Source organism: Eretmochelys imbricata, chromosome 4 (genome assembly GCF_965152235.1).
Source record: "Eretmochelys imbricata isolate rEreImb1 chromosome 4, rEreImb1.hap1, whole genome shotgun sequence".
In the NCBI taxonomy this organism is placed as follows: Eukaryota; Metazoa; Chordata; order Testudines; family Cheloniidae; genus Eretmochelys; species Eretmochelys imbricata.
In genome coordinates this window covers 9,337,108-9,345,717 of record NC_135575.1, presented here as the reverse complement: position 1 = coordinate 9,345,717, position 8,610 = coordinate 9,337,108, and positions in this window count along the sequence as shown.

The window sequence follows — 8,610 nt, the reverse complement described above, 5'->3', positions numbered from 1 at the left end:
GTACATTGACCAAACCAGGCAGTCTCTATGCAAAAGAATAAATGGACACAAATCTGACATCAGGAATCATAACATTCAAAAACCGGGAGGAGAACACTTCAACCTATCTGGCCACTCAGTAACAGATTTAAAGGTGGCAATTTTGCAACAGAAAAGCTTCAAAAACAGACTCCGATGAGAAACTGCTGAGCTTGAATTAATATGCAAACTAGATACCATTAACTTGGGTTTGAATAGAGACTGGGAATGGCTGGGTCATTACACATATTGAATCTATTTCCCCATGTTAAGTATCCTCACACCTTCTTGTCAACTGTGTAAATGGGCCATCTTGATTATCACTACACAAGTTTTTTTTCTCCTGCTGATAATAGCTCATCTTAATTAATTAGCCTCTTGTTCCACCTTTTCATGTTCTCTGTATGTATGTGTATATATATATATACACAATCTTCTTACTATATGTTCCATTCTATGCATCCGATGAAGTGAGCTCTAGCCCACGAAAGCTTATGTTCAGATAAATTTGTTAGTCTCTAAGGTGCCACAAGTACTCCTGTTCTTTTATCCCTCTGTCTGTATCCATGTCTGTGTTTGCTGTATATATGTCATCCCTTTATCTTCAGCTCAGCCTATTATATTATAACTTGTGTGCTTGAGTTTTGATTCAGTGAAAAGGCTAATAACCTGTCTGACTGTTTCATTTTGTATTCTTAATTAGTATTCCTTAGTTTTAAAGCTTTTCAGCATTTGTGTACATGTTTACAGTAGAAAATTTCAAATGTAGATAAGCTACTTATTTACAGCAGAATATTTCAAGTGTATTCAGTATTCAGCAGAATATTTCAGATAGATCACTATGAAGAGGAGATTAGAAAGTGGTGCAAGCAAGAGACGGCGAAAACAACTGAGTGAAGCAGCAGCTAAGAGCTCAAAGCCAATAACTTCATTTCTCAAACCACTGGAAAACACACCTTACCCAACAAAAAATACAACAGATAATGAAAACTCCGCAACTGCAACAGGTGATATTTCAATGCCAATACCTGAACATGAGGACAGTAGTCAAGAAGGAGATGTGCCAATAGTAAAAGATGCAGCAGAAGATCCTTTGTACGATCAAGAAACTCAACAGCAACAGGAAGATGTAGATCTTACGCAGCAAGAGCAATTCATGAATACCACATGACCGTGACTGATATTGGAATTATTGACAAGAACCATGCTGCCCAAATGCAATCTTTTCTTCAAATTAGTTGTTTTGAAATTCCAAGTAACATTCTATGAGATGCTGTTAATAATGCTTTCCTTACTCGTCTGCTGACAAAAACGCTTTCAAATGGTGAGACCTGCACAAGAGACTGGTTGCTGGAGTATGGAAAAACAATCTCTCTACTGTGCACCCTGCTTTATTTTGAACAAAAACAATGTGGAGTCTGGTGGCACCTTAAAGACTAACAGATTTATTTGGGCATAAAGAAGAAGTGGGTTTTTTACCCAGGAAAGCTTATGCCCAAATAACTCTGTTAGTCTTTAAGGTGCCACCGGACTCCTCATTGTTTTTGTGGATACAGACTAACAAGGGCTACCCCCTGATTTTGAACAAAAGTGCTGCAAATGCATCAGTTCTCTCTGATCAATCAGGATAGAACATAAACAGAGGTTGGAGGAAGTTGAAAGACTGAATACCATCACATGAGAGTTCAACGTCACACAAAGAAAATGATGTTGCTTGGAAATCAGCCAGTAGGACAGCATCAGCTGAAAGTTCAGTTGAGAATTTACTCTTGACTGAACTCTCTATAGAAACTAATAACTGGAAAAAACTTCTTGAGTGCATCCTGAATGTCATCCTTTTTCCTTCTGAGTGGGAATTGGCTTTCTTTGGTTCCAGTCAATGTATTGGTGATCGTGCAAATGGAAACTTTCTAGGCATAGTTGAGCTCCTCAGCAAATATGACCTATTTTTATCAGAGCATGTTAAATGTGATTGAGAACCGCAAGAGAGTCAAAAGTGCATTCATGCGAGTCCATTATCTCTCCACACGCATACAAAACGAGTTTATTGAGTTATGTGGGTCATTCGTACAAACAAAAATTCTTGATGAGATTTGAAATGCCAAGTATTTTTCAATCATTGTTGATGCTACTCCAGATTGTTCTCACAAGGAACAGACTACTCTGGTTATTTGATATGTTAAGATTGTAGACAGCTCAAAATTTTCAATTGAAGAAAGGTTTATTTTCTTTGATAATTTCACAAGAAAAACTGGAAAAGAAATTGCTGCTCGAGTATTAGCAGTTCTAGAAGGTTTTAAGTTAGATTTTCAAGTTTGCATTGGTCAAGCCTGTGACAAGGTATCTAACATGGCTGGGAAGTACAAAGGTGTACAAGCAGTTCTAACTGAGCATAATTCAAACTGTATTTTCTCCAGCTGTCGAAACCACACACTAAACCTTGTAGGTGTTGGCTGTGCTGAATCATACAAGGAGGCAATTACTTACTTTGGAACTGTTCAGCAAATGTACAATCTCTTCAGTAGCAGTCCAAAAAGGTGGGAAATTCTGAAGAAATATCTTCCTGTTTCACTGCATGGGATGTCCAAAACTAAATAATCTGCACGGATTGATGGTGTTCAACCAGTTGCACAGCATTTGAATTCCATGAGAGAAGCTATAAATGAGCTTGAATCTCTCAATCTCACTGGACGGGCTTGAACTGAACTTCAGTCTGTTCAGAAGCACATGTCCAAATTTGAATGCATTCTGATGTCTTCTTTGTGGATGACGCTACTTACAATGATCCACCAGACTAATCTGGTAATTGAAGCATGTAATGCTACACTTGATGTGGAGAGGGATAACACTGAAGGTCTTATCAATGATCTTCAACATGTGTGTGAACCATGGGATGCGATCCTGACTGAGACCAAATTAGTAACACAGAATATTGGCGTTTCAACTGAGTTCTTCACCAGCTGCAACTTACCTACTGAATCTGATGCCAAGCAGCATTATAGGGTCAGTGTCTCCCTTGTCATCATTGACTCCATTCAATCAGGTCTTACACATCGATCTGAGTCACTGTGACTAATTTGTACCCTTTCTGGGTTTCTTTGGCAGTTCAGCAGACTGAGTAATGAAGAAATACTTTCTGCAGCTGAACAATTTCAGCAACAGACCAAAGAAATCTCAAAAGATCTCAGTGACGAGGTCATCTTCCTCAAACGAATATATTCCAAGAACTTTAAATTGGATTGCAAGCCAAAGGAATTGCTTCAAGAAATACTCGAACTTGGACTCTCTAGGGTGTTTCCTAATATCACAATTGCATTGCATATTTTTGTCAGTTTGCCTGCATCAGTGGGCTCAGGTGAACAGAGCTTCAATGTGTTGAAGCAGGTAAAGAACTATCACCGTTCAACTATGGGACAAGAGCATTTGAACGGGCTCGCCATGCTTAATATCAACTGTGACATTGCATGAAAGCTAGATTTTTTCCTCAATAATTAGTGCACTTACACAGAAAAAGGCTAGAAAAGCATTTATTAAATAAAAAAATATTCAAATTATCTCTCACTCTTTTTTTGGTGCCTTATTTTGTTTTCATGTGCCATCCTATTTTATTTTTATTATGGCTCGGGGCCTCAAAAGCTGGAAGTCGCCCGGGCCTCTCTGGACCTCTGAGAGAGCGTGGCTGCGGGGAAGCCACCCACCTGGCCAGAGCAACTATGACCCCTGGATGAGCAGGAGAGAGGCTGAAACTGGTGCTTTCACATGCTTCCCAGCTGGCTCTCCTGGTCTGAAAGCAATGAGCGGGGAGAGGAGCGAATAGTAGGAGGGGACTTATACTTCTCAGAAACTCATGGGGAGCAGGGCCAGATCTTTATCCCCAACCCAACTTTGTGGGCACAATCACCTTCCTCTGGGAGGTTTTTACCCACATCAATTTCACTCTGAGGGCAGATGTCCCTGATACAAATGCTGCCTCTTCGTCTGATTGAATCAATCCAATCCCCCCATGTTAAGATCCCAACTCTAGTCCAGTGTTTTTGCTTTTAATAATTGTCACCTGTTGTATTTATGAACATATAAGTTACTTAACATGGTCTTAGTACAATGACGTCTAAATCCCTATGGACATTTATGGAGCAATCTTTATTTTAAAACCGCCATCAAGATGTAGAATAGGACTGTGAGGTTGCAGCGTCCCCTTTGGATGCATACGAAAAACAGCAAGAGTGCCTGCCGGAAATCTTTGTTAAATCGGGTTACACTGCAATTGTAGCAGTGGAGAGTTGGGCTACAGAAACAGGTTATGAGCCCACTGTAAACTCCAACAGAAGAGGTTTTATTTTAAGATGCCATAAAAGTTATTAATCTGACTTGCAGAGTTCCAGTAAAAAGATCATCTCTTCATAAACTCCAGCTTTAATGGCAAGTCAGCATCTGATTGATTCCTTAATGCTTCAGTATAACAGGTCTAGATTGACCTCCTGGCCATTGGAAATGAGTTTTGTAATCTCTTTGCCTATCCCTTGTAAATGTTAGATAATTGGAGTCCTCCATCTGACGTTCCTGACTACCTCCCTGCTCCCCCTTTCTGGGTGTGTAGTTTTTCATTGTTATATGGAAAATTCAAAGCTTTCCACCTCACTTCCTCTGCCCAGAAGAAAGTAAAGGGCCCACCACCAGCAAACCAACTGTGTAACAAAGGAACCAGGATGAGAACCAACCAACGCCCCTGCCAAGCACTACCAGTTTCCCACTCTTCAATGGGAAGCTGCTGGGCACAGAGCTGTGCAAGTAACTGACTTTACCAACAACAACAACAAAAAAATGGTTTTGCGGTTGACCTGAAACAAATTTTTCAACATTTTCAGGAAAAAACAGTGGAAAAAAATATCAAGGCAAACACCACATTTCATTCAGCACAAACCAAAACATTCCATTTCGGCTTTGAGGTCTTTTGAAAATATTTTTAAATTAAGTAAAATTTCAAAACTCAATGTTTTGTTTTGAAAATGTGGAAACACAGCTGGGATTTTTTTTATTGAAACGATTCAGCGAATTGGACAGCAATTTCACAAAACGTTTCAGTCAGCCTCATTCTGTATTTTTCAGCCAAAAAATGTCACCTTTGCAGTGCCACTTTCCTAACACAAGATGATGCTTTTAAAGGTATAAATAGCAGCACTGACAAGTTCCACCTAAGTTCATTTGACTAAAATGGAGTCCAGCAGCCTCCAGTTCTGTGGGTTTCTTGGTTCCAGATAAAACTCTGGCAAAAATATTGCATTGAGGTAGGAATGCTCCTCCCTAAGAGCAAGGCAATTAGAAGCCAACTCTGCAGTGTGCACCCTGCAATTGGATTTGCCGTCTGTATCTTCCCTTTGAGAATTTGCTCAGGAAAAGGTTAATTTAATAAGGGATTTTATAACTCCAATAGAGTTGTTTAATACCATTAACACTCCTTAAAAAAAAAAAAAAAACCAAAAAAAAAAAAACCCTTTAATAGAACTAGCTCTTGGACTTCCAACATTGCCTGTGGCAGCTTTTTCCATCACAAACTGTCTAATGTCACTGCAGTTTCCCTTTACAGTTTATTCCTTAGCTATATAGAGATTTTGTTAGTTGCAATTTGTCATGCAGCCTTCACATTGTTCTCAATGAGTGCTGAGCCCCTTTTGAAAATCTGGCTTTTAAGGACCTAAATGGAAGCTGAGCTCTATTGAAAAATCTGGCTTGTAAGGCAGATTTTGCTTTGTGGGTTTCTTTACATTTATGTTAAAAGTAATTTTAGTGGAAAGCCGTATTTATATAAGGGTGTCATTGCAGCCTTTAACTTTATTAGAGGGTATACAGAGCAAGTAATGGAATTAGAATTCATAAAAAAATGTATTCCATGTTGTGAAAAAAAAATTACCACATGTTAGTCAATGAGATTAGCTCCCAGTATGGAATCAGCACTAATTTGGGGCCTGTCACACCAATTTTTACTCAGGCATTACTGAAGTAGAGAGAGTCTGGTGTCAGGCCAATAAAAAGAACAGAGTCAGGCCCTCTAATTTTACAGGACCCCAAATCCTTCTGAATTCTATATGCAAGGTAAAGTAGCAGGAAAATCCAACCTTTTGTTAGACACCAGATCATCCTTCCTTTTCTTATGTCTGAGTGGGAACAGATCCTTCAAAAAAAAAAAAACATAACAAAGCACAAGCCAACAAGCAATGCACCCCAAAAAGTAGGTCATGGGTGATTGAAATGGAAATTACTGCTTGGCCCTTAGAGGTGAAACAAATATTAAAAAATAAGAATGACGCTGCATCAAGAAAAGTGATACTTGCTTAACCCAGGTAAAGCCTGAATAATGGGTGTGGAAAGGCATCATGGGAGGGGAGTATGCACCCCAAGAGAAAAGACCCAGGAACTGAGTCTCATCTGAGGCTGTTTTTCTTTGCCTTTGCCCCCCTCCCCAAGAAAACAAAAGAGCAAATGTGGGACGTAAACGACCTGGGTTGCCTAGTGCATGCTTTCTGCATTAGGGAGCATATCACATAAAAGTAGGGCTGGAAGGGGCCTCAAGAGGACATGTTGTTCTTCTCACACTTGGGCAAGACTAAGTAAACCTAGACCATCTGGGACAGGTGGTTGTCCACCTGGTGACAGGATTCCACAACCTCCCTAGGTAACTTTTTCCAGTACCATAACAAAATCCAAACGAGCACATTGTGAAACTCCATTCCTCTCTTGGACTGAGTCCTGGCTTCTTTGTGTGACCCCTGGAAGAGTGGATGACATCTCCTCTGAATAAAGTTAGACCGTGCCTATTCTAAAAAGCTCTTGACTGTCTGAGCACAGCAGCCAGCAATAGAATTGGATGACCTGCTGCTAAGCACAGTTTAACCGCTAGTGTCTAAGAGGACAAATCATGTCTCCTAATTTGATTCCTTTCAGCAGTGTGGAGACGAGGCAGCATTTTGTAATGCAGAACAGACTGAAGGGGGCAGGCTATGACGGTTTGAATTTCTAGCGATGCTGCCAATTGCTGCAGGTGAAACACAGCGCTGCAATCTCAGGTCTCGGTGAATCAAAAGCCTTTCAACTCTTCTTCACTTTTGCCCAGCGTTGATATGATGTGTCACTAGAAAGTATACTTGAAAATCTAATTGTGGCCACAGAAGCTTTAAAATACACCATTTTGCTTTGCCTATAGGTAGGGTTGTTAGCGTTTCTGTGGTGTGGTGTGTAGTTGCTGGTGAGTATTTGGGGGGCTGTCTGTAAGTGAGGACTGGCCGGCCTCCCAAGGTCTGTGAGAGTGAGAGATCATTTTCCAGGATAGGTTGTAGATCGTTGATGATGTGCTGGAGAGGTTTTAGCTGGGGGCTGTACGTGATGACCAGTTGTGTTCTGTTACTTTCCTTGTTGGGCCTGTCCTGTAATAGATGATTTCTGGGTACCCATCTCGCTCTGTCAATCTGTTTCCTCACTTCCCCAGGTGGATATTGTAGTTTTAAGAATGCTTGATAAAGATCTTGTAGGTGTTCGTCTCTGTCTGAGGGATTGGAGCAAATTCGGTTGCATCTTAGGGGTTGGCTGTAGACAATGGATCATGTGATGTGTCCTGGATGGAAGCTGTCGGTATGTAGGTAAGTATAGCGGTCAGTAGGTTTCCGGTATAGGGTGATGTTTATGTGACCATCACTTATTATCACCGTAGTGTCCGGGAAGTGGATCTCTTGAGTTGACTGGTCCAGGCTGAGGTTGACGGTGGGGTGGAAATTGTTGAAATCCAGGTGGAATTCTTCAAGGGCCTCCTTTCCGTGGGTCATTATGATGAAGATGTCAACAATGTAGCACAAGTAGAGGAGGGGTACTAGGGGACGAGAGCTGAGGAAGCGTTGTTCTAAGTCAGCCATAAAAATGTTGGCATACTGTGGGGCCATGCGGGTACCCATAGCAGTGCCGCTGACTTGAAGGTATAAGTCATCCCCAAATCTGAAATGGTTGTGAGTGAGGACAAAGTCACAAAGCTCAGCCACCAGGTGTGCCGTGGCCTCATCAGGGATACTGTTCCTGACAGCTTGTAGTCCATTCTCATGTGGAATCTCGGTGTAAAGAGCTCCTACATCCTAGCGATGGTGTTTTCTGGAAGATCACCAATGCATTGTAGTTTCCTCAGGAAGTCAGTGGTGTCTCGAAGGTAGCTAGGAGTGCTGGTAGCATAGGGTCTGAGGAGAGAGTCCAAATAGCCAGATAATCCTGCTGTTAGAGTGCTGATGCCTGAGATGATGGGGCATCCAGGGTTTCCAGGTTTATGGGTCTTGGGTAGCAGATAGAATACCGCTAGTCGGGGCTCTGGGGGTGTGTCCATGTAGATTTGTTCCCATACTGTAGCAGGAAGTTTCTTGAGCAGATGGTGTCATTTCTTTTGGTACTCCTCAGTGGGGTCAGAAGATAGTGGCCTGTAGAATGTGGTGTTGGAGAGTTTCCTGGCAGCCTCCTGTTCATAATCTGACCTGTTCATGATGACTAGAGCACCTCCTTTGTCAGCCCCTTTGATTATAATATCAGAGTTGTTTCTGAGGCTGTGGATAGTGTTGCTTTCTG